Source organism: Amblyomma americanum, chromosome 1, assembly GCF_052857255.1.
Source record: "Amblyomma americanum isolate KBUSLIRL-KWMA chromosome 1, ASM5285725v1, whole genome shotgun sequence".
NCBI classification, from domain to species: Eukaryota; Metazoa; Arthropoda; class Arachnida; order Ixodida; family Ixodidae; genus Amblyomma; species Amblyomma americanum.
In genome coordinates, this window is record NC_135497.1 from 218,502,082 (window position 1) to 218,527,773 (window position 25,692).

Below are 25,692 nucleotides of genomic sequence, written 5' to 3' on the forward strand. Positions count from 1 at the left end.
TACGTGTTGTGACTGAACACTTTTTTTGAGGTCTCAAATAAACTTGTTTTTACTCATCCCTGTCAAAATGAATATTTATGTAGATAAATCGGCGCATTATAGGCACTTTAAAGAGTTTACGCTTGCAAAACAAGCAAACGGAAAGTGGCAATCACCGGAGTAAACCAGAGCTGCCGTGAAGCACGGAGACAGCGATAAAAAAAAAAACGAACTCCTGCGTTTATTTTGCATACCTAACTATGCATTATTGCGCACGAGATTTTCAGGATCTAGCACATTTTTGCGCGCACATTTTTTTGTGAATTGCGGCTTGTAAACGCCAGATTTAAAAGTGTTCCGGTCATGTCCACACATGTGGACCAGCACCTGAAGGGGCTATTCCGCTACTAGCGAAAGTTCGTGTTTCATTTCGTCTGACTAACCGTGCGACCGCCATGGTGAAGCGATTAGAAACACGTGCATTTATTTGTCATCTACGGGATTTCAGAAAAAAAAAGAAACAGTTAGATGACTGCCCCGTTAAACGCTGGTAAGTAAAAATTGTAAGGCCTTATTGACCTCATTTACTTGAGCTGACAGCACTATCAGTCTCTTTCTGTCTATTGCGATGCTAACGAAGCGCTTTCCTAAGTTATCATTTCGGCCCCTTCATGATTACACGCAGTAAGCCACGAATCATTTCTGCAAGAATTTCTTTCACGCGGCCTCTTAAACGTGGGGGCAATCACCTCCCGACAAAGAGGCCGCCAACATCTTTTTCTGACAGTTTAACTCCTACTTCAGAGAAGCCGTTCCCGCTGCTCTTAAATGGCGCGGATCAGGAAAACAAATGTCTCAGTTTCAGTGAGACGGACATTTGTACCAGTGTCATTGGCCGCCCGAGCACTGCTCTTGAGTACATGCTGCACACGAGCCTAACGACTTAGGCTGACCTGTATATGATCGCAGAGGGCGCATTCTATCTAGCTTCTACTCCGTGGTCCACGTGTACCTTATTACCCGAGTCCACGTGGATAACAGACTCATGGGCGGCAAGCGAAAGCGGGAGGTTCCAGTTAGGACATCCGATGAGATGTTCAGCCCAGAGACGCGCCTATGAGAGCTATCCACGCAAACAGAAAATAGTTGATTGGTGGGTGCTTGATTCGACAACGGAGATGATTGAGCGTTCATAGCACAGATTTTCGTTGCATTGGTGGCGCCTGAATTCTGCGTCACCGAATAGCGGTCGGAAGCAATAGCAGCCAGTGCGCGCCCGCAGCAAGTCGGGCAGGGTTCGTCTCGATGGCCGTTTACGGTTGCGTCTCTTGTGGCCTGATGAGGCCCTGAACACGGGTCGTCGCCTAGAGTGGTTCCTCGTTACGCGGTTGTCGCCGGTGGCCCAAGGTCGAGCGCAACCGCCGCCTCGCTCGTGCGCCCGTGCCACGCGAGGCGTGCTGTTCGCGCCGATCCACACGGAGGCCCCCGGGGTTGCAGCGTCGGCTCTTCATTTCGGCACTGTCATCGTCAACCCTTTGTCGCCGCACGTGCATCGCAGCGACGCGCCCTCGCCATCGACCTGGCTGGCGGCCCTCCCCCTCGGCGTTCCGCAAAGAACCCCCCTCCGGCCGCAGCAGCGCCGCTCACGGCCCGGGCCGCCGGCTGCCGCACCGCTCGCCGGCTGCGCGCGCGGCCAGTTCGATCGCATCCCGCGGGCTCGTCGCGCTCTTCCAAGGCTGCTGCTCTCATCGTGCTCAAAGGCCGCCGAGTGCAGCCGCGGGCGTGCTGCTCCCAGCTCTCTTCCCGTCGCGCCGTTTGAAAGCTCGCGCGCGCGCGCGCGCGCGTGCTCCAGCCAACAGCGGGAAGAAGGCAACGCGTTGACGTTCGCCGGCTCTCGGGCCGGCACTTCGTCCCGCACCTGCCCGTCTACTCCGGTGAGTTCACTTTCTCCACTTGGCTCGCGAAAGCAGAGCTCCGGACGATAACCGGCGAGCTTAGCCGGGCATCGCTTTGGGTAATTGCTTGCCTCCGGGCCCGCCGGCGCCCAGGTGTGTTTACCTAGGCACTTAAAACAACGCGAGTCTTTTTCATTTCGATTGGGTTTCTTCTTCGCGATGTGCGGTTTGCGTACGCGAGCGTGCGCGGATGAGGTGGCAAGCGGGGCCGATAACTGTAGGGGGGATTCGCGCCAAGTGCTTTATTGAAATTCACTCATCTTCAATTATGCAGAGCCTACAGCTCGGTCGCGCCATAAGGTGTTGGCGCTGCTGTGCCGCTCGGGAAACGGTGGCATCTTTCCCCGGAAAAGCGGCACCTGAATTGGCGATGCTTGGCTCAAGAAGATTATTTTGTAAATAACACATTCCCTAATGGCCAATGCGCGTTCGTCTTTCATATCGCTTCGTTCCCCCGCTACTATGCAGCCTAATATACAGTTCACTTGCTTATTTTCTGCTAATATTATTTTCTTGGTTATATAGAGCTGCTATGCAAATCGCAGAAAGTTTTTCAGTTACCCGTTTCCTAAAAAAACAAAAACAAAAAAGGAAAGCTAGACCGTCGGCAAATGTCGACTCGAACTTTCCATTCGGAGCAGCCTCGTGCGTTCAACCCTCCGAGTCTTCATTTCAATCTTTGTTTGTACAGATAACCTTTTGCAAATTCTTTAAACACCACACTCGACAACGCGCCTCACTGTCCAACTGCTCTTAAAGTTACTGGATATGCGCATGCAACGCAGCTGCTGCTGATTTATCTAGACAGCTGTCTATTACAGGGAAATACCGTCGTTTATTTGGCAACAAACTAAACCAACACATGAAACAGGGGGGGGGGGGGGGGGGGGGGGAGGGGAATTCGAGCCGTTAAGTCTGATGCATCTTAATAGACATTAAGATGCATTAGATTCAACCGCTGAGGTGCTACAGCACAGCAGCCAATTAAAAAAAAAAAAAGTAAAGGCCCAAAGAAACGGAGAACTCAGTCAGTAGCAACCTAAGGATTATCCCTCATCAGCGCAGCCATTTCGGGCCGTTTTATACGCCCACAAAGATGAGCCCAGAAAGAGAACTCGCGTTATAGTAAGTCCCTTCTTTGCGCACTCACATAGTTACACTCTTTAGCCACTTGGAGTGTTCGCAAGCGCTGAAATAGGCAACGGAGTAATTTCAGAAGTGGATGGGGGGCTGCCCAGCGCTTTCGCGCGTCACGCACATACACGGGCGTACGCTGTTTCCCCGGAACTGCTCGCTGGGCCGTACGCGCAGTCAGTCGAGTGCCGCGGCACCTCTGGAGCGAACTCGAAGCGAAGGACGGGAATACGCGGGGGAGGGAAAGAGGGCCGAGCAGAGCACTAGAGGCTGGCCGCGGCTTTATCTCCTCCAGCGGCACGGGGGCTCCACAAGTGGCCCGGAGCCACAAGTGCGCGGGGCTGCGACCTGAGGCAGGCACCGGCAATCGATCGCCCTGGTCCCTCGCCGCACCCCCCCCCCCCTCCCCCTTGCCACCTGCTCTGGGGCTACACTATACCTGGGCCCCCTGCGACATCTCTTTCCAAGTTTGCTCGGCACTGTCGCTCAAGCGCGCGCGGTGTGCCGTCGCGCGAAACTGCCGCCCCCCCCCCCCCCCCCCCCCCCCCCCCCCCCAACTCCCGACCCTGTTCCTCTGTTTGTCCTACGGCTTCTGCCGCGAAGCGAGTTCGGAGCCCGTGTTTGTAGCGAGCAGGAAGCGCCATTTGTCGGAACTTCCGCCGCGCCCTTTAAGTCACGCCACTTGGCACGCCACCAAGGGCGGTAATCCCCGCGAAAAGAGACAGCGTTGCATCGTTATGCCATAGGCGTCGCCGCGCGCCCGTCAGCAGCACATGCGCCATGTGCGCGCTGTTGCGTGCGTGCTGCTATTAATAAGCGGACAAAGCGCGGGAACTCTAGCATCGGTAAAAAGGACGCTCCGCCTTCCTGCGCTCTGGTTGGTCGGGCAGTGTGAGTCCCGTTCAACACTTTTGGCCCATCCTCCCGCGGTATGCTTCATTTAGACGCAGGGTCAGGGCGAGCGGTCCTAACCAGGCCGCACTGATGATCCGGAAAATAAGAAGTTAAAAGGAAAGCCTCAAATCTTTGTTCACTTCCCTGTGCAAGAGAAAGCACCGAAATGCGGCAGTTTATTCAGTCAGCGTGAATGCAACGAGGCGACCCGCACATCCGCACAGACGGGGCAGACAGAAACGCGTCATTAATTTAAGGTGGAGCGGTGAACCTGGACGCATTAAGGGAAGCACGCGTCGGGCAGCAAACGAATTCAAAAACACCGGAAAATCGGCCGCGCTAGTTGTTCGCTGCCGAAGTTCACGCGCATTTACGAGAAGCTGCGATCTCCCCCTTCCTGTGTACCTCGCTCTCCTCTTTCGCTTCGAGGTTAGAAAAAAAGGTAGCCGCACCCCAATTCAAAGCACGAGCCTTATCAGCCTTGGTTTTCAAATGCAAACGCTGATAAAGTACGAAAAAAAGTTCTGTTTTGTTATCAGTATTTTGAGCTCTCATTTACGTACGCAAGGGGTCAATTTTTCAAAAGTTCTCCTTAATGCTTGCCCTGCTGCTGTCAACTCCTAAACAGCGGGATGCAAACGTGTAAAACATTGGAGATTTATTACAAGGTATCTTAATGTGATCAAGCAAGGTACGTATGACCAAGTGTCTTTTTTTTTTCGTTCTAATCATACCCTTTCCGGCATGTTTAGTAGAATTCAAGGAGATCTCACTGATCAGAACACATGAGCATGAAAACACTGAGCGTTAACTTATAAGCAAGGGGAGCTGAAGGCATGCACTTGTGCGCTAGGTGATCTTACTCACAAGTACCCATCACCATCAAGTTTGTTCTAGAGTTTTGTCAAAAGAACAATTAACGCCACAAATGAGATTTTTGGTTTGCTTGCACTCGCTATGTAGTTCAGAGACACCATTTTGTTTATGCGTGCATGTAAAGTATTGCATTCACAAACAATGAAACTTTTCTTCTAGCTCGAGCGCTGCTTATCGTGGATTTCTGCCATAATTTACATGACAGCAATGCGTCTGCCATCCTTCTCCTGTTTTTGTTCTGCTTTCATCATTGTTTCATCACCTCCAGGCCTTCAGTTTGTAGTTAGTTCGGAGCCTGATTGCTTGCAATGCGCATCCGTAGTCGTTGAAACTATTCCTTGTTTAGCTGAGTATACTGACCGCTCAGCTAAGCATGGAATAATGCCTTAGAATCGCGCCAAGGCTGGCATTTTATTTGCATGCACGCATTCATTAGGGCTGACACAAAGTTATTTGCTGAACAAAAACTCTGCCGTCACGTTGGAAGTGGACATCCATAGCGACAAAAGCCGTTTTAGAGCAATTATTTTGTGCACATATATCAATGTTTCTTTAGCTATGTCCACATTTCGCAATACCTCCAACAGTGTCTACAGGCCGGGTACTGTTCATTTCGACCGTCTGTCCTTACACTCCGTGCAAACTATCTCGCCAGCGCTGAGTTTATCGTGCACCGCGGAAGCACTGTCAGAGGCCCTTAGTCACGGCAACCAAAGTTTGCACCCACCTGCGCTTTGTTCTTTGGAAGAACGCCTGTCTCCCTGTCATAGCAGTATGCCATTGCTCAAAATATACCATTACATGCTTTGTATACGTCTTTGTCCGAGAAGCACCGCGCGGTGCGACCCCCTATAGCTGGGACTAACCCTGGACCTTTCAGGCGGGTCTGCTCACGTTAACTCGCTATAATCGATCATTCGCAAAAGGGTATATCGAATTACGCAGCGCAATTTGCAGTGCTATACGGCAAGGCGGCGCCTGCGCTTGTCTTGCAGACGGGGGGTTCTTATTGATGGGCCCATGCTGATGACGGCGGCGCGTGGCGAGGCCAGTATTGATTCCTGCCGTTGCTGAGAACGCTATCAGTGCTTCGTTGTCATTCTCCAAGCGTGTGCGGGTCGTTTTACTTTATTCTGGGCTAGTGCGTTTTATGAACAAAATATGTTCTCCTGGGTAGCTAGTATGCCAAAGTGAGCTCTGCTGACTTGTATGGCGAAGTAAGATCAAGGGCTGAAGAGCAATAAATAGGCTTGCTGCAGAAAAAAAAATCTTAAACTGTACAGTCATGACCTATATGACGAAGCCGCCTTTAGTTCCATTTCATGTGTTCCTGAGAGTAAAGGCAGAAGAACCTTCTGAAAACATATAGTATTGCTGGTTAAGGAAAAAGTTAGAGCGTTCGTGTTTAGGCTCTAGGGTCAGTTCCGTCAGGAATTAGAAAACTTGCTCGAGTAATACGATAACAGAGACATACAGAGACAACATTAGGTATTGTTTTGCAGAATGTAAGCACGGGATTAGTTTTCTGTTAGTGAATAATACGCCGCTGTTACGATGCTTCTTTTACCTCTAGATTCTATGTTCTTGCAACGAAAAATATTTTTTCGTGCAAATTTTCACGGCAAAATTCTGCTAAGGCTATTTTCGCTTAGCGAGTGCAAAATACTCTAGAGCGGAAACATTCAGGTTTGCTTAGTAATCTTTATCTTGCAAAGATTACGACTGCAGTAATCTTCCTTCTTGTCATAGACAACAATTGACAACATATAGACCTCGGTTCTTAGAGCGTCGTTATAGGTCGCCAGTATGGAGGCAATCAAACATCTAACAACATTTTTTTACGTATGCGATTCTGATTCTTTAGAGAATACACCTTGTTACCTAAGTCTCATTTCGAATGGAATGTGTCCTTTGCCGAAAGTTTAGAGCCGAGCGGAGTTTGCTTGTGGGTTTCGCCGTCCGGTTCTTTATGCATTCCCAGCATTCCAGCTCTCATGAAGGCAAGAGGAAGTTGGTTCGTCTCTCCTCTGAACGTTTGTACTTCCAAAGGAGCCCCCCTAAACGGTTTAGAAGCAAAACCCCTTGGGCTCTAAACTTTTGACAAAGGCTGGTGGTTTAAATTTGTCCGCTTCCCCAAGCTCCTAACCTCGACGTCACTGACTCCTTACCACTTGACTCTGGGGCGTAGTTTAAGATTCCCACGAATGACGACAGCTTTGTGCAGAAATGATCTGCTCAGCGCTGTATCTTTCTCGTTTCCACCCTCTGCTCTGCAAACGCTTTCTGCACGAACGCCCATGAATCAAGCGGACCTCGTCTGAGTGCTCTCCTCGCTCGCTAGATTTCATTGCGCGCTCCTTGACAGCGTACCTCCTGCGTGCGCAAAATTGCACCATGGGCACATCGGAGCAGCAGAGCGTTGCTTGGTTCACGGCACCAAGTTCCCAGCTGCGGGCTCTGCAACGGCACTGCGTCCTGCCTTGATCCTAAGCCTAGGACGCCTTCCAGGCAGTGATGTTCCCTTCGGGGAATTTTTCCTTTTTTTCAGGGAACTTTACAGCGTTACGTTCCTTCTTCTGAGTGCACATGATAACTTTTTTTTTAACATCCCTGGATGTCTTCTAACCTGCCAAGCTGAATTCGTATGCTCAAAAAGCACTGCACGCGTTTTCTTAGTGACATGCCTCTTTTTTTGGCCTCTCTTGTACTGCTAAGCGGGAACATGGTACTACGTTGTAAATATGTGGGGCTATTGTCGAGTGATCACTGGCTATCGCACGAGAAGTTTCGTGAATATTCAGACGCCAGCATACTAAAAAGGACTGTGTGTGTGCAGAAGTATCATCGTAGCACACGCGCCTTTTTTTGGCTGTTGTTCGTGTCCTCTTACTTTTTCCTTATTTCACTTTCACCTCATTTTTTTAAAGTGGCCGGCAGTAGTTAGTCTCCTAGAATCGCCATACGACTTCTCGTTCTTGGTCCCTTCGTATACGCCTAAGTCCCGGAGCGTTTTGCACATTTCACGTCGCGCAGGAATGAGGACCAACCTTACCCTCTTAGACGACTATAACGAGGCGTGTAAATACCTTCGTGATCCTGGCAGTGTTCGAAAATAAAACAACAGGTCATTTAGAACTACTAACTAAACTCCCGCACCCACCCGCTGCACAGTAACTACTTTATGCCGTTGGCAGGTAATCGGCGCTTTTGCGACTGTACCTTACTTGATCCGAGTGGTCCTTGTGGGCTATGGATTTAATGCATTTTTGGACGAAAGGAGTGAGGGGGGAGGGGGGTGCTATCTGTATATCGATGTCACTCAGCAGCATAAAAAGACGGCGAACGCTTTTATTTTTAACTATATCCCTTCTAGGCTGGTGATAGTGAACTGATCTACGCCGGAAGGCAGTAGTAAATATTGATATACTGAGCCACCATTAGAGAACGAGGGTAACAGAGAGGCGCACACAGTTTTTAGTGTGTCCTAATGAAACGGGGTAATGCTTCTGCCTATTTTAATGAGTAGCTCACGATTTACTTTCACTGAAGAGATAATCTTCTTCTTTCTTGAGAAATGATTACGGCGTTAGTTTGTATGCTCAACTCAGTAAAGCTATTCTTCCACCAGCGAACGAAATATTGCAGGAATTGCGTCTAATTTGAGAAACGACACTAGCTTAACTTAAGCTGAATCCATATGCAAGAAATACAACCCCACATAACAAAAGACTCGAGTCTGTGGTCACCAGATTTAAACTGGCGCGGTAATGACGCAGGTCAGTATGCGGGCACCAAATTTTGTCACCGGGTCGCCTTGGAATCTTCTCTTCGCCGATTGACGTTTCACTATAAGCGGAAGAACTGCAAACACTATGGACTGGAAAAATAGGGAACTAAGTTTCCGCATATATTAATGGCAGCGCGCGCTGCCTTAGTTCCCAGAGGTAAGATCTCCAACGCGGTTCTTTCCTACTAGGTCGCTCCCACAAACCGATAAAAGTTTCTCGTGCATTAGGGACCGCGTTCACCCTACAGGTGCTTTTATTCTTTTGGAAAGAGCATCACGATCTATACTCCTACAGAGAACGGGATAAGTTCACAACTCTAACGTACAAGCAAATCGAAACAGTACCGGTCGATAAGTCGCTGCTTTGATCCTTTTCGGCCTATTTGGAACAATGCCGTCCGGGATGATCGACCGTTCCAGTCAAACTCGGCTGCAGAAAGTCGATACTTCTCAGCGGGCGAGGCACGTGCTCCCAGCGGAACGCGCGGTTTGAAAGCACTGCCTCACCGCAGCGCAGACCATCGCGGCGGCCTGCCTAGAGCTTGTGCTGATGTGTGACGCTTGGATGTAGGTGTGAAACGCTTTCGCGAAAGCCGCAATGAACGGAAGGGCGGCAGACAGCCACGCAGATGTTCGAAGCTCTCAAAAAGGCAGGCCACCAAAAGGAGCAGCAGGGACAGGAAATGCGCAGTAGCACGACTCCTCAGGCTTCACAACCACCTTTGGTTGTGACGCAAAGCCAGATGTCTCATCACGCAACGAAACGGGGTCAGGTTTTACCGCCAGTGAGTGACCAGCAAATGTTCTTTACAAACATTATGAAACAGATATGAAAATTTTGGCGCTGGCAGCCGAGCGTGTTTCGGATGTCACAGCCCAGTGAGCGAAACTATTACGATTGAAGGTTGATCGGCTATAGGTATAAGCTGGCATGCACAGGCAAGTACCACTGTAGGTACAGCTGATTTTCCTCAGTCATCTAAGAACCCGGACCGCGTGCCATCTGTCTTCTGACTTAACTCTTTCCAATGTGAAGGAGGGTTTGAAGGGCGTGCGCGCGGATTTTGTGTGAGCCACCTGGTGGTATCTTTGTTTGAACTTCCAGCTGAAGGAAAAAAACAGGCTCAAGAGGAAAACACAGGACAACACTGGCTGCAACTGCTGAATATTGCCGAATACTGGCTTGTCTAGGCAGATCAATAATTCGAGCAGCTAAGCAAATGCTCGGAAATAAAAATACTGTATTTACTCGCATAAGAGCCGTCCTTTTTTCCCGGCACACCTTGAAAATAAACCAAAATGCACCTTCAACACGGCTTCCCTGCTCGAGAGCTTGATGAGCAACCTTTATCGTAAAGCCGCGCGTATAATTTGCAATGCTGCCCATGAAGCTGTCTAAAGGGAGCACAACTCACAGCGTTCAGCCCGGAGCCCAAATGCAAAAGTTGCTACAGTCTTTAATATAGCGAATAGAACAGAGCGAATCATTCGCCACCAGATGGAATGCTTATTGGCTGCCGAATTCCTCGCGGAACGTTCCTATTGGCTGTGGATCCCGTAGTATGAGTTATAGTAATCTTGACGTTCGTCAGGTGGCGCTTTTTAATATTGCGTAGTTATTTCTTCATTCAAAAAAGGGCGCCTGCTAGCATTGACTGTTATCACCACCTGACTCTGCGCCAAAAGAATATGAAGTGCGTTCATTGCGTGAGAGAAAACAAAATCCACCATTTGAGAGTCAATGTAGGAGGTGGCGTTCATTATGCAGGTGCGTTCATTACGCGAGTAAATATGGCGTCTTACGTCTCGCTAGTGCAAAATGTTCCTGTGAATGGTTTGCTCATTAATTAACATTAGCACACCTAACCACCAGGAACTTGACAATTTGCCCTACAAGGGAAGCAATATTTACTCCGCCGGAAAACAGAATTTGAACACATGTGCAACGCGGGTACAAGGCTTATTGAAGATGTCCGCGTTCCACAAAAAAGGGGCTGAATGCCTTTGCATTAGTTCGCTGGGAACCAAGCGCACATAACTAAATCCTAAAACAAACTTGTGTTCTCACAGTTCATATATGTCAATTACAGCATCTCAACTTTTTTTTTCACGACAGTATAGGCCATCTTTGTTCGGGCTCCGCACTAAGCCGAGTCTCTGTAGTGTAAACTATCTTGGTTTGTATTTCGATCATACCTTACCTTGGGGCGCTCACATTGAATACGTATATATGTGTCGAAGTCAAGTCTGTGCCTATCTTTATGACCTGCGATCAATGTGTGATGTAAAAGGCTCTGTTTCAAAACTCTCGGTGTATCAATTATGCGGTTTCACTTAACAGATTATGGACTAGCTTCTTTCTACTAATTAAAAAAATCAATATTATTCTTCATCAAACTGCAGAGCACGTATCTGACGGTATGCAGAACCACGAACAAAAAGTTTGTGACGAGTATGATTCGTTTGAACATGCTTGATGTTGGCAAATAATATATCCTCGATGTAGTTGAAAATGCTTTTCTACTGCCTTTAAAATTAAAAATATAAAACAGGCGCCCCAGGAAGAACTTAATATTATGTAGCTCCTCGGACTCTTGCAAACTATATAAAGCGAAAAAATTCCAACTGTTTATATTTTCTTTAGTTTTCATAAATTACATGATATGCCTACCCCTGCATCACCGTGTAACAAAAAACGTTCCTGAGAACTTCGGTTCAATCTTCAGATAAATAATCATAACCACTTGTTGTCACCTTCGCCGGTTCTTTTTGGTGTACGCTTGCACTCTGCCTGCACGTGTTATTCGCTGTTTGAGCGTTTTTTTGTTGTTTTTGCGCATTTGTTTGTGTTTTTGTTCTTGTTTCCTCGTCTTCTTTTTATTCACTACAGGGTTTATCCTGGTTGAATGAACTACTCTGAGCAGCCCGCTCAGTCACGCATGCAAGCTTATGCGGACTGAAAATGTGTAGTCTGTAGACCTAAATGTTGAAAAATCTCTCCTATTTCACACAAAATGCTCCTGTAACCTCAATGAACAGTACGGTAAAGAAATATTTGACTCTCTGCTGGACTGGTCTATCGGTTCGCAAAGGCTGAAGCCGCTGTGTCCGGGCTTTCTTGATGTTTGGTCACTCGTCCATCCATTTGAATTCACCACTGGTCAACGATGGCGACAAAAAATTAATATACCACAATAATGTCTGTCTGTCCGTCCGTCCGTCCGTCCGTCCGTCCCCGTCACACCTACAGGGCTCCTTTACAGTATTAACCAGTTGCCTTCGGGAGTACCTCAAGGCTTAGTGCTGGGACCAGTTCTGTTTTAGTGCGTTAGCACTAAGACACCACACACTGATTTCACCACTGTCTTTGTCTAGGTGGTCCTCTAGGTAGCAGGTCAGTTGACCTTGCGACGTCATCACAATCTGTCTATCGGATTTGTGAGCAAACTTGCCACCATGGCAGGTGGCAGTTCAATTATTGATTCGACGTGAGAGGTTGCTCGGAAGAGAAATCAGGATCTCACAAGCCTCACCGGTGCCAGCACCTGCCATCGCAGGGCAGTGGCGCATCGCTTAACTATAGTGGCTAGATGATTCAACCATAGCTTAACCATGGCACCACTGCGCCAGGAGTGGTATGAGGACTCTCAGCGATTTATGAATGTAAACTAGAGAATTATCAATTCCGCATATGTAGACTTAACCTCTTAACGCTATCGGTTCGGCACTAACATCCCCACTCACCGATTCCCCCAATCTTTGTCTGAAGCCTGTTTGACCTTGAAAACTGAGCATCCAACCGAAACCAAAAGCGAAGTGAAAACCGAAGTACTAGCGCACCTAATTCGCATTTGGCCTAACCGCGCTAAATAGTCCGTCATTTTTTGTATATATTAATGATATTTCAGTTGGTATACAGAGCTAATTCTGGATGTTGACCGATGGTTGCTTTGTTTATATAGTAGTATGGGCCATCCCTGGTTCACAAATCTTGCGAGCTGATTTAGACACCATAGCAGACAGGTATGCTCATTGGGGCATCTCATTAAATATAAATAAAACTGTTAACGTCACTTCTGCATGAAAACGCGCTAACCATCCGTAATGGTTTAAAATTAATGATATTACTTTAACCACTAGAAAGTAATTTAAATATCTATGTGCTACATCGTAAGCTCACACCAAGCGTGTGCCCCGATCCATGAACCACACGAGTGAAGTGTAGGCATCAGAAGAACGTTTATTGCAGTGGAAGCAAAGCGTTTATAGCCACGAAAAGGAAGGGAAGGAGAGGGGAGGAAAAGTGTGCCCTCAGACCGCTTGGTGCGTATACGCTATTTTCCTTAGCCTTTGGCATGTGGCCTATTCTGAACATGTTTGCACATTTCCGAAATAAGGTGGTTCTTATTTGTCCTAGGCCGCACCGCAAAACGCTTAGGCGATAAGTCTTTTCTTACATCTGACTTGCGATGGAATAAGCGTGTTAACTACGCTGCGATAAAGGTAGCGTCAGCTTTGGGATTCTTGCGGCGTAATTTCAGCCAATGACCGCGTGACTTTAAAACACAGCTGAATTTCAGTCATGTGCGATCGATACTTTAATACGCGTGTGTTTGTTGAGGCCCACATACATCTCAGTTTATAAGTAAATCAGAAAAAAAAATCAGAATAGGGCAGTGAGACATGTTCTAGGAAATTAGAGCCGGAAATTTAGCATGACAGAAAGCGAACAGAAACGCTAAGAGCTAAAATACCGGAGAATAAATGTCTGATCAAAGGTTTTGCACAATATTTATTATTCCAGAGTAAGTATAAAGAGCGAAAGGTATTTAGCGATTGTCGCCGCTTGAAGGTCGGAAAATTTTCTTATCGGATTGACGTTTTCTTGTCATCCTAGTTTTGTTAGAACTGTTCGAGACAGGAACAGTTTTCCAACTGGCACTGTGTGCGCGTCACCAAATGAAGCTTTTCTCTAAGCTTTCAATTCATTTATAATGTCCACATTTAACACCTGTAGCCCCCGCTGTAATGCCCTACGGGTAGATGCAGGTAACCAATAAACAATAAATAAGCTGTTACAATGAACATGACCATGGGTAGGAGTTAAAGAAAAATAAGCGGTTTGACGAAGGGGAAGGTGCTTAAACAAATAACTTTGTGCGATGGAACGATGAAGCGTCTTTGGTTTTGGCGGTCCTTGCGCTCTTCAGCTCTGGTTAGAGACGGCTTCACTTGACAACAGGTAGACTAACGATAGTGCGCTGACGGCCGAGGGCTTCCTTCCCGCTGAGGCTGCTTGTTAGCTCACAGCGACGAATAAGAGACTGGAGTTTCTCCAGTCTGGGCCATGAAAGGCGCGCTGGGTAATTTACACGTCTTAAGTAGCAGCGTGCACGTCTTAAAAGAAGCGAGAGGGAGAGAGAGGGAAGGAAGGAGAAAGCAAAAATAGTTTTCAAAGAAATCCCGAGGGGCCACGCACCGCGACCAGCGGTCGCTCTTTCAGTTGGGAGGCCGATGCAAGCGCATCGATTCCCGCGCCGAATCTCCAGGGCCGGGGCTTACGTCGTCTGCCTGTCTCCTGTTGCCCAATCGGGCCCGTGTCGGGACGGAGGGAACAGGTCTTTTCTCTGTCTTTTCTCCTGCGGGGCTCACCGACCGAAACTCTCTGGGCGCGATCAACAGTCCGTCGCCTCCCTCGAACAACGCGCTCTCAGCTTCTCGATTCCCCCGGGAAGGCCAACTACGGGAGCGCGCACCGCCCAGTGCCTTGATCCCGACAGCGGTATGGTAGCGGACTCAACAAGCGTGCATGGACTGCCGCCGCCGTAGCGGCGGCCGTTGCCTCCTTTAAAACCGTACCGCGGAGCTCAGCTCCACGCCCCTGCAGCCAGATTGTCGCCCCGTCGTGACGGCATCGCACCGCGTGCAGATTTTGATCCCTGAGTGCGCTTTCGTGTCCCCAGAGCCGCGCGCGCCGCACAGCAGACAGCAAATGCCGCTATAAATCTTGGGAGCTCTGAACAAGCGCGTGCGCGTGGCGTCTGCATTTGCGTCCCGGCTTGAAAATAATCAGTGCCGTTTTATCTTTGCCTTCCCTGTTCACGTTCACTGTTTTGAAACAGAGTACGAGGACTAGGCAGCATTGGCTTCGCCGCTCGATCTGACCCCGTCGTGTCACGGCTGTTTTTCGTAGAAAAACAGTTTCTGGGAACGTCGCGGCCTTTGCCCTCCCCTTTCGGTTCGTTCACTCAGGTTTAAAACCTGGGGAGAAATGGAGGCTTCGGGCTGTAAAGCTGGAATTGCAGCAGGCAAGCAGGGAGTGATGCTTCAAGTTCTAGCCTTCAACGTTGATAGTACAAGCTCTCGAAGGTCGGAATTAATGTTCCGGTCCGAAGTAAACGCTCCCTGTAAAGTAACCAGGTAATCCCTCTTAGACACAGCGATGCTTTGCTAAAAACCCCTCTTTCAAAACAGAGCGATTAAGCATTGTATGTTGTGTCTGTACCGTATCTCTAGAATCACAAGTAAACTATATATATTCCCTTTCATTTTTTTTTTAGACGTGATCGCACTTGCACTGCTGAAAAGATTCAGTCTATTCTTCGATGAGCTAAGATGGCTCAAATAACGGCGCCCTAAGGTACTTACACAAGGCATAGCGTTAGAAGTAGAGCTCTGAAGTTGTCGTTAGCGTAAGCCCTTCCTAGACTCATCCTCTACGGCCAGTATACCTACGGCGGCTCGGTGCTCTACAGCTACTCAACAGCGTCGCAGCACTGCTATGATGAATTCAGATTCCGGAGGAAGTCAAGCAGACAAAAAAGAGCACAAAGTAACAGAGAGCAAAAGCGTGTGGGTACTGCCACAGCAAAGCGAGATGGGTGCGCAAGAACCCCAGAAGTAGTATGGGAACAACGGCTAGCAGCACATGCTGGCAATATCATCATTCGAGAGGGGTGTACAAGGATCATGGCTGTCGATCAGACTCAACCTTCAATATGGCCTCTTGATTATTTTGTTCACATTCACGCATTGTTTTAATATATACATTAGTTTTTTTTTCCTCAAAAGAAATAAACTCATTGTGACAGGAGAAGCGTTACTCTCGCCACTAGATCCACACGAGTTGTTCTCTTTTTTAGCAGCTTTTTTCCGCGAATTGTGCGAGTTCTTTTGAACGAGAAGAAGCACTTGGGCGCACCATGAGGAAGGCGTTGCGGTGACAGACGCGATGGTTAGCAGCCGCTCCACTCAAATCGAGCTACGGGTTCCCTTGTTTAATTGTTCATGCGCGTCTAATCCATAAAATAAAAGACAATACAGGACGCGTAACGCATGATGTGATTTTATGCATGTTTGTACTGCGTGGTGTCAATTCTGCCGGTCTTGCAAACTGTGCCCTCGGCGCAGCCTTTCCGGTGTCATCCAGACTAGTGCGCGACCTTTCCTCACGCGTGACACACGGACGACCGGCCTCCCGCGTGCGATCGGCGAATTTAAAACAGTTTCGTAGTGTCGTTGCTATCTTCCGACGAAAACGCGTGAAGATGCCTCACGAGTGGGAGCTCAGCGCTGCATTTATTTTCCATCATGTATGTACTTTTGAACAAGGCCGAGAGATTTGTTTAGTTTGTTTATTTGTTTTGTCTTTTGGCAGTCGGCTCATGCTTTCCCTGAGTAAGTCCGCGGCGTCGTCAAAACAAGACCAAACGGCAATGGGTCTTCATGATTCTGCTCGCGGGGTCAAAAATACCAGCTAGTTGCCCAGTGCGGGAAAATTTAACATGTGTTTCAGACGCAACTGCACGCTTTTCTGTGTTCTTTCCAGAAGATTGCAGGTGATAGATGACGTAATTTAAGTTTCACGTACTACCGCTGTAACGTCAACTGTAGCGGTGTCAGCAAAGGCCATCTGAAGCTAGAAAATTACCGAAAAATGCATAGTAAGGCAAGTTACATCGGGACAGAGAAGCAGAGACACGGCAGCATTAGAAAATTCGCTAGCAAGGCTTCGCGGGGTCAACTTGCTGCACATGTGTAGCTGTTCACGGCAGACGAATGGAGCCCATTGGGCACTTGGCCATTGACCATCTCAAATTTGTCCCTCCTGATGTTCACGGCGTCTTCGTGGCATGTCGAAACTGAAAACTGTCGAGTTAGCCGCTTGGCCCATTGAAATGTCGCATCTTTGGCAGTGCAATCAACTACGCCAGCAGCGGGTATCATGCCGGCAGTAATACAGAACTCAATGACATCACCACATGTAGCCGGCATACGGCTGAACCCGTTTGTAACCAACGGACATCCGTGGGTGGGCTTCGAGCCGAACACCATCCGCAAGCGATGCGGGCGGCCAAACCTTCTGGCCACAAGCGCCCTGCGGTTCGGTTAGCAACTGTATGGTAACTTATTACCCGGCGTGGCGACAATTCGTGCACGGTTTTTCTTTATACAAGGTAGAAGTCCTCGTACTGAACCATAGCTGTAGTCGTATTTGTGTTAGGTGAATGCAACCGTGAAAACATTGCGCCCTTAACTACGGAAAAATTATTGAGCTGCCACTGTCGCTCCGCACATCAAGAAGGAAAAACCCTGTATGTGTGTAAAGCGAGCATCGGTCTGGGGGACAGGTCAATTCTCGAGCCGCGCCGGCGCTGTGATGCGCGAGTGGAGCCGTATACCGCGATCATAATCGCTACAGGCACAAATGAATGAATGAATGAATGAATGAATGAATGAATGAATGAATGAATGAATGAATGAATGAATGAATGAATGAATGAATGAATGAGAGGCAAGCGCTTGGGTGAAACCATGCTTGGGATGAAGATCGTGCACTGCTGAGTAAATGTGTAGATTATTTCGCAGCGTGCGTCTCTGATGCCACATTAGTTGACTGCGAGCCGCGACAAGATCAAAGACAAAGAGTAAGCACGTGTGGCGAGGGGACGGGGGTCTCGAGAGGCGTGTGGGCGGCCGTAATCTTGCAAGATCAGTGCTTGCTTAAAAGGAGCAAAACAAAAACCAAAGCAGAAAGGTGTTCGGCATCACGCTGTCCACAACACAGATTTGCATATGTCCGCCACGAAATAGCCGGAAATATCGCTTGTTTTCGTGACCATGTATGCACTAGACGCGGTGCTCAAATCAGCTTTGACTTTTAAATGAGCCGGCGTTGCAGAGCCTGCTATGCTTAAGGTACACCGCGGGAAGCACGTGCGCTATTTAATATACTCCTGTGGCATCGCTTCGGCAATGACGCTGTTGCCACGGGAGAACTGTGACGCGGGGTATTTATTTCAAAACGCACCATCGTCATATGCCTGCGGCTTGTTCGCCACGCGCGAGAGGTGAGCATTAATTTCAACAACAGACTCATGACATGCCCCAGAGCGTGGCCGTGTTCCTCTACAAAATGTACCGAGGCTGCACGCTCACGCTCGCCTCCTGTCGCAAAAAGCGGAGCCAGATAATAAGGAAGTAAAGAAAAAAAAGAGCCCAGCTCAAATGACGCAACTGCTCGTCCCCCGCATGGCCCGCAAATGCGCCAGACAATGCGCCACGGTGTCAGGTGTCAAATAAGTCGGCGAGTGCTAAGCCCGTACGCACGACGGCGTTTGCATTTGGCCCCTCCTCTTTAACCTTCCATCCCGCCCGCTCCTTAATCCCTCCAGCGCCGAAAGGTCGTTGCTGTCGGCGGCGCATAACGGGCAAATGATGGATTCACGCTCCCTCGTCTCCCTGGCGCGGAAGCACTTTCATTACTACTTGCGGTAAGTGCGCCCGGCTTTTCGCCGGCAAGTCAGCACATCTGTGTATATGGGCGATCCGATAGCGTGAAGCCAAGCTCCACTCGCGAACGGTAGGGAGCGGATGTGGGGGGCGCCGCGCGCGGTCCTATGCTTTTCTACGGACTTGTAGCGGCGTTTCCGCTTGTCTGCTGCTCCCCTGAGGGAATCGGTTTGAGCATGCAAACGCGGCCGCTCTGCTGTTCCTAGGCGTCAGCTCTTGTCGCGTTGTTCTCACTGCGATAATGCGAAGCGGCGACTCTCTGGAGGGCGAAGCGGCGCGAATGTATTATGCATGAGCCAGAATAGCGTGATAATTAATAGGTTTTTTGTTATATTCGCTCCGGTGATTCTAATTTGCATGTTTGCTTGTTTGTTTCTTTGGTGATTTATTGTTCTGAGACAAATTGGGCGCCGCCTGTAGATACCTCTGTTTCTCTCAGGGCTGCGAAATAAAGTCTCTATACTATCACAAACGAAGCCTGTGACACTAGGCGACAAACGCTCACATCGTTAAGTAGTTCTCGTCCCAAGCCTCCGGCGTCCACTGCAGTGAAGTTGAAGACAGAAGCAGTGAACACGAAAGAATTACCGTCAAACTTGTCGGTGTGCCTCTGCACTTTGTTTTTGAAAATCCATTTATGTGCGAGTAACTGCATGACATCATATTATTAGGAGTGCTTTGAGCGTAAAAAAGTGAGCGGGAAATATAACTATAGATTCTGCATTACAGAATTGTAAATATTGCTATTTATTTAGGTGCGAGACAAATGTACAAAACAAATAAAAAAATTTCCACGGCAATGTCAATAGCCAGTGCTATTTGCCGCTTACCGTATTAGCAATTTGCACAGCCTGTCGGACATCAGGAGCGCAAAACTTTTTCATCGATATCGCGCTGTTCTGGAGTAAATGAATTTTATTTGAGCACCTCGTAAATTTGGCCCCAGTCAATTTATTCGGCCATCTGGCAAATCAACATATGGTTTGACTGCATAAAGAAGCATTTAAGCTGCGTACCTCCATGTAGCTTATCAATCGCACTGAACTACTACGCGTCCACGTATTTCTCCCTGTAGAGTTGCAAATTTAGGCTGCCCAGGCAGGCCATAACTTCTTACGCAGATTCCAAACGTTGAATAGCCTCTTTTTTTAGAAAATCTAATAACGTATGCCCGGATTTCTAAGGATCCGAAACGTTGTGGGAATAGGCGATTCGGACTCCATGTTGAGCGCAGCAATTTGAAGCTTCCTATGGACTATCCTGTGTGTTGTAGTTCGGTGACAAAGCGGTGGGATGGGGAAGTTAATTTTCTGACCCTTCTTGCCAAAACAATCGTTGGTGGGGCCAGAAGACCGCTCACTGAAGTAGTTTGTAGTTGAATAATTTAAATGCCAGTTCTTATCTTCCAGACAAGGCCTTTGTCACTGCTGTCATTGCGGCATGAATGGCCCTCTCATATGTACGCCTCAGCAGGGGGGAAGCGGCCATGTTTGTTTTTCGATGATGTCCCACGGCTTCTTTAAGCTTCTGACTCGCTGTATTCGCATGGAGGGCCTGGGCTCGTTGGACCTTTTGTTGTCATGCCCAAATTTACGTACACATAGAATAGTAACAAGAAACAAACAGCGCTGCGGTGGAAGAAATCCGCTGCCATCTTTTTTGTTATGAACTCATTCGTGTTGCGCTTTCATGTAGAAATGCGCGTTGCCCGCAGACCTGACGTAATGTTATGAGGTCTTCAATGTGTCAGTTTAATTTAGTCCAGTAGGTGTTCTGGCAAGCTTTCTTCACAAGACGATGCTCTAATGTGGAGCCTTGCCAGCGCATCAAGCCGGCATGCCCGAAACGCAACTCGTCGCTGACCATTCAAAAGAAGGCTATCAGTTGTGCAGGTATCCTTTTTTTTGTCGCATTCGTGAATGCTCAGCTTTCACGGTCTTATTCAAGTGCGCTTGGCACAAGCCGACTGGCAAGTACTGCAGGCTTTATCTCTGGCTGCAGGTGTAGGCTCTGCATTTCTGGTAGTTTGCTAGTGCCCTTGAAAACATCAGATAATCCTTAAACCAATGCTTCAAACAGTTCTGAAGGTCGAGCTCGAACCTCTTTTCCTGCTTTGATGCCAGTTTTCGTACGTACTAGGTTTATAGCTGGATTTTCAACTACTTCCAGTGGATGTATACACGAGACTTTCATTGGCAAATCAAAGTTTTTGGTTGGATTGCTGATTTTCTATTCAGCAAGCCACTTCACATCAATCTCCAATCTGCGGTTGCTTAACGACGCAGGCTTTGCTTTCTTCAACTTCAAAGTTGTCTGAGGCTATCGTTGCAACAGAAGCGCTTCACGCGGAATGTTCACATCCGAGCAACTGTCCAGCGTAATTCTCACATCGTGTCCATTCACGTTGACCTTTTCGAGCCACACTGATGGCATATTTTTGAACAAGTCTCCTGCTCAATACTTTTGACGACGAACACCTGAGTAGTGTCCGAGCCCTGCGCACCTGTGACAGGTTGTGACAAAGACAAGGCATTGGAGGGGCTGGTGCATGGTCCCATACGTGCCTCATATTCACTGGTGCACCTTGTTTCTCTGAACTGACTGGTCATTCTTAGAAACATTCGCTTAAGTTGCGACTGTTGTCTGCTGCTTTGTCGTCATCGTGCTTGTTTGCCACTTCTGCTCAGGACTCCCGCGGCCCCTTGTTTTGTAGGCCCTGTTCGCTCGTCTCCCTGCTTCTTGTACAGGTCCCTGCAATTTGAAAGGAAACAACGCATTCGCACAAAAAGACCAATGTTTTCGGTAATTTCTTTACTGAGGTCTAGTATACAACAATAGAAAAACTAGTTATGAAACAGAAAAAAGAGTTTGCTTGTTACACATAGTTATGAAGCATTCATTAATTGAACTACCAAAACTTGTTCCCTTTCATATTGGGCGAACCTGTACATTTGCTGTCGTCTCTAGCGAGCGCACATGCCCAATACATATTTCGGTCACTGTGCACTTCGCGATGGCTTGGTACAGTGTGAAATACCTCTCGGGGAACAAACAGCCTTTGTCGTTGCACTGCATCGCACATGCCAACGATAATCTGAGAGTTCACGAGCCGGTCATGTTTGTAGTCAAAGTCCCACATTGGAACCTGATGCCGCAATCTTCGATAAAGCCGTCATTCTTCTGGTTGCCTCTTTGGCAAACGGTGTTGAAGGCGGCTTTCGCTTGCGTCACTTTTTTATGGAAGGTATATCCCGTCGAAATGCACCCCACAACTTCGGTCTGCTCACCTTCGGCTGGCGGACGCAAGTGGAATGTCTGCAACTCCCTCGGATGTTCGAGATCATGATATGAAGGAGTGCTCGCACTATGCTCCTAATTTTGGGCGATACTCTAGCACCGCCTCGTCATGCTCCTATTCCGTCCTCCGTTCTCGTCTTGGCTCCACGAAATTAAAGCCCGGTTTAAATGGCTTTTAGTGACTGGATCAGCATGACTGTCATGACCACTACTTGCTGCGTTCCTGCTAAGCCGAGGCGCCGATGAGCTTGGGAGTTGTTACAATGCGTGAGTTCACTTGTGGCACCGTCTTATGACAATAATTCGTGATTACAAAGCTAGTCAAAAAATGGAAGGTATCGACGCTGTTTTGAGCGGGTTCAGAACCGCACCGCCACATGAATTTGCAGTAGAAAGAGCGTTTGTTTATTACCAAGAAACTCATACACGCGGTATTGTATTATCAACAGTTTACATACCAATAATCACATGGTTTGCTTTTTGAGGTAGTCGCCCAAACTAAGAGCAACTAATAAAAGAGGGTCTTGCCAGGACTCTAAAACAGGGCGGTTACCAGGTCGCTTGGACAGTTTCCCATGGGAGGGAATCACTTGCATTAGCGTGACATCGATCATCGAGCGCTGTGGGCATATGTCGAGAGGTGACGTGGCCTTACTCCTTGAACTGATCGTGACATAACACAAAGCTTTAATTGAGTTCAGTCAAAATTCATACAAATACGAGTCCGTTGCCGATGCTGTTTTACTGCATTCGTGGAACGTTCGTGTTGCTACCCTAGCGTGAACATTCTCGACCACTGACTGCGTAAGGGTTTTTTTTTTTTTTGACGTGCACATCCAATATAAAAGGAAGCTTAGTTTGACCATTCTTTTAATGCTTACTCCATGATCAGATTCGACAAGAGCACCTTTTACCTGTCTTCTAACTAGTTTTCTTCTTCGCGTATAACACCCGAATGCTGTTTTCGGTGTTAGTAGAGAAATAGCGAAAAAATTCCTCTACGTGTGCAACTGGTTTTTCCCTTTTATATCGTGTCCACCTGTACAAGAATATCTAACGGCCTTTTTACTTGTGAGCGTCACTCCGCACTTGCAAGTTCTACGGGGGCATCCGCTTGCCTTTGCAACTTTGTCTTTGTTTTTCGGTTTCTCCTCTTTCACCATAAGACCCGCCACGGTGGCTGAGTGGTCAGGGCGCTCGGCTACTGATCCGGAGTACCCGGGTTCGAGCCCGACCGCGGCGGCTGCGTTTTTATGGAGGAAAAACGCTAAGGCGCCTGTGTGCTGTGCGCTGTCAGTGCACGTTAAAGATCCCCAGGTGGTTGAAATTATTCCGGAGCCCTCCACTACGGCACCTCTTCTCTCCTTTCTTCTTTCACTCCCTCCTTTATCCGTTCCTTTACGGCGTGGTTCAGGTGTCCAACGATATATGAGACAGATACTGTGGCATTTCATTCCGCCAAAAAAAAACAATTATTAATATTATTATTCACCATAAGCTTCTGCACATCTGGATTAGCAACGCAGAAGCCTTAGAGGTCCTTTTTTCCTCTCGTCCTGAGGTCCAGAAGACCTGACCTGTACTTATTACAGTGCACTAAACCGGGGAAACAGTAAAAATTTTCAGGCAACCAGACAGAGACTTGCCACTTATGCAACAGCAGTACTTTACTCGCGATGACCCTCAGTTGGAAGTGACATGACAATGGTAGGGATTATGCAGCGTGCGAAAGCAGCCTTCGCGATACGTTGCACGTTTCTGTGGATGGTCGGATATCGCAGTGGTCTTTCAACACATCAATTATGCATCAAAGCTCCAAAGATAGATCCACTTATTAGAAATAACAAGATTTCCTGGATTAGCGCTTTCGTTTAGCACTAAACGCTGTACCAAAACATTGGACTAGTTCTTCAGTTGAAGCTGTCTACTCAGACTGATACACATATTCTCGGGAAAATGTTCATGGCAGCTCTACCTCCCGACCCAGTCGTGTGGTATTGTTACCAGCGGGTAGAGCGTGCCCGTTCCCTCATACGTGGGCACATTTCAGGCGACTGGATGGCGCGACTGCACCGGAATATTTTGTAGTGCAAAGGAGCTACTTCACGGGGTCGAACCCAACCAAGAATTTTGTGGTGTTCCTGAACTTGAAGGCACGGAAATAAAATAAATATTGCCGCGACTGGTATTCTAACCAGCGGCAGCGCGAACAGATCAGCTTCGCTGGCCACTGCACGAGAGCCCTATGCTAACGCCGCAGCCGATCACGCCTCTCATGTTAGACTGAAACACACTTTCGCGCTGTGCCTTGTACGTCGTAGTCTTCTCTAACTTCCATCTGCGGCGCGAACAAATCAGATTGTTTAATCAAGATCAGAAGTTAACCATAGCCTAATATCGTCGCCAGACGTGCCGACGACCCCGCAAAGCAAAACCATGAGCCAACCAGGCTAAACACATGCTGTCGCACTTCTGCTCGGATTTTCTACGTTAGAACCCTACCACTTTTTTTTTCTTCTGCACACTCTCATCCCGCAAACTTTTGATCGTGATAGCACGGGTGATCCTGATTTACGCGAGTGAACGTTCCCTGAGCCGAAAATCCAGTACGACTGGGCTTACTCGTTCAATCCCAAGGAGAAACACTGCTTTGGGTTTCTCCCCTAGTTTTAAAGCAGATCATTGGACCGGTCTTTGCACAGAGAGGTTTAGCATATTGCTATTGTTAACTTGGAAATCACAATTACTTATTTAGGACTGATGTATTCATACATACAGACGAAGCGCAGGGCACAAGAATGTAAATTGGCTGTGTTTTGTGCGCAGGAAAGCTACTGCACATGAATATTGTTAAAATATGCCGTTCTTCGAGGTTGTATTGCAGGTATTGCACTAACGAACAACACTGATTACTGTTCGCTTTCATCGAACGCATAGCAAGAACAAGTTACCGGTGTCGAGCACATAGGTAAATGCAGTAATATTTCTCGCTTTGTGGTGAAGTGATTCCGTTATGGTGTCTAGTAACTTGGCCACTGAACTCTCATCACCTTACTCGTAGAACAAAAAAAAAAGAGAGAAAGCCCACAGCCGAATTTTTCGGAGCGTTGAAGGTGCGTCATTTTTGTCTGAGAACCACCGTTTTTCGCGGAAGCGATCGAAGAAAGCAGCTGTTTTCTATCAATTGTTAGCGTCATCATCATTTGCTGCACCTGCACTAACGTGATATAAGAAGGAGTGCCACACGCGGTAAGCTAAGGGCGCATTATAATATTGCAAGAGCGAGACAAAGTACACAGGGGAAGTCTCCCATGGCTACGATTTGTCTCTTTTTTATTTTTGTTTTGTGTGTGTTTGTGGTTTCTTCGATCCAACTGAGCTAATATCCGCCGATATTCGCTTTTGGCTCGTTGCCACAAATCTAGCGCTGTACCTAACAACACTGCTCGAATTACCCAGAAACACAAAGTTTAAATGAAGGCCATTAAGAAATCGCAGGATGAATGAAAAATAGATACGGTGTGTTCCTGAAGTGCCACGCACCTTCTACATTTAGCACAAGTAGATGCCTGTGAGAACCTCTAGATTTGTGGCGGAGAATTCTTCGTTGACAATCGCACTTGCTGCATATAAAACTCTGAAAAGCTTTCAGAAGAGCTGTTAGTACAAGTGCTCTGTTACTTTATTACGGAACTGTATTTTTAAAAAGCCGACATGCAATGTTTCCATTCGTCATTGTTAAAGTTAAGAAGATATCCATCCCAAGGACTCCGTACAAACTGCTGGAGACAAAATAAATATGCAGGCGAAATTGCACGAGGGAATCCAAAAAATATTTTTTTAAAATGGTTTTCCCAAATATCGCCGCACTAACTACTTCAAAACCTGTTTTTGATGACTGTATGAACAGAAGAATAATCCTCTTGATTTATCTAAGAAAGCCAAGGATGGTCGTTTAAACTGGAGCGAGATTTTACG

The 25,692-nt window shown here is 47.7% G+C and overlaps 1 protein-coding gene across 1 annotated transcript in view; it reads left to right on the forward strand.

Annotated features, from left to right (window-relative positions):
- The first annotated feature begins 1,525 nt into the window (after positions 1–1,525).
- Positions 1,526–25,692, forward strand: part of LOC144114635 (protein qui-1) — a 565,534-nt gene continuing 541,367 nt past the window's right edge. The window contains exon 1 of the mRNA XM_077648494.1: positions 1,526–1,913. The gene's annotated coding sequence lies outside the window, so the exon portion shown is untranslated. The remainder of the gene's footprint in view (positions 1,914–25,692) is intronic.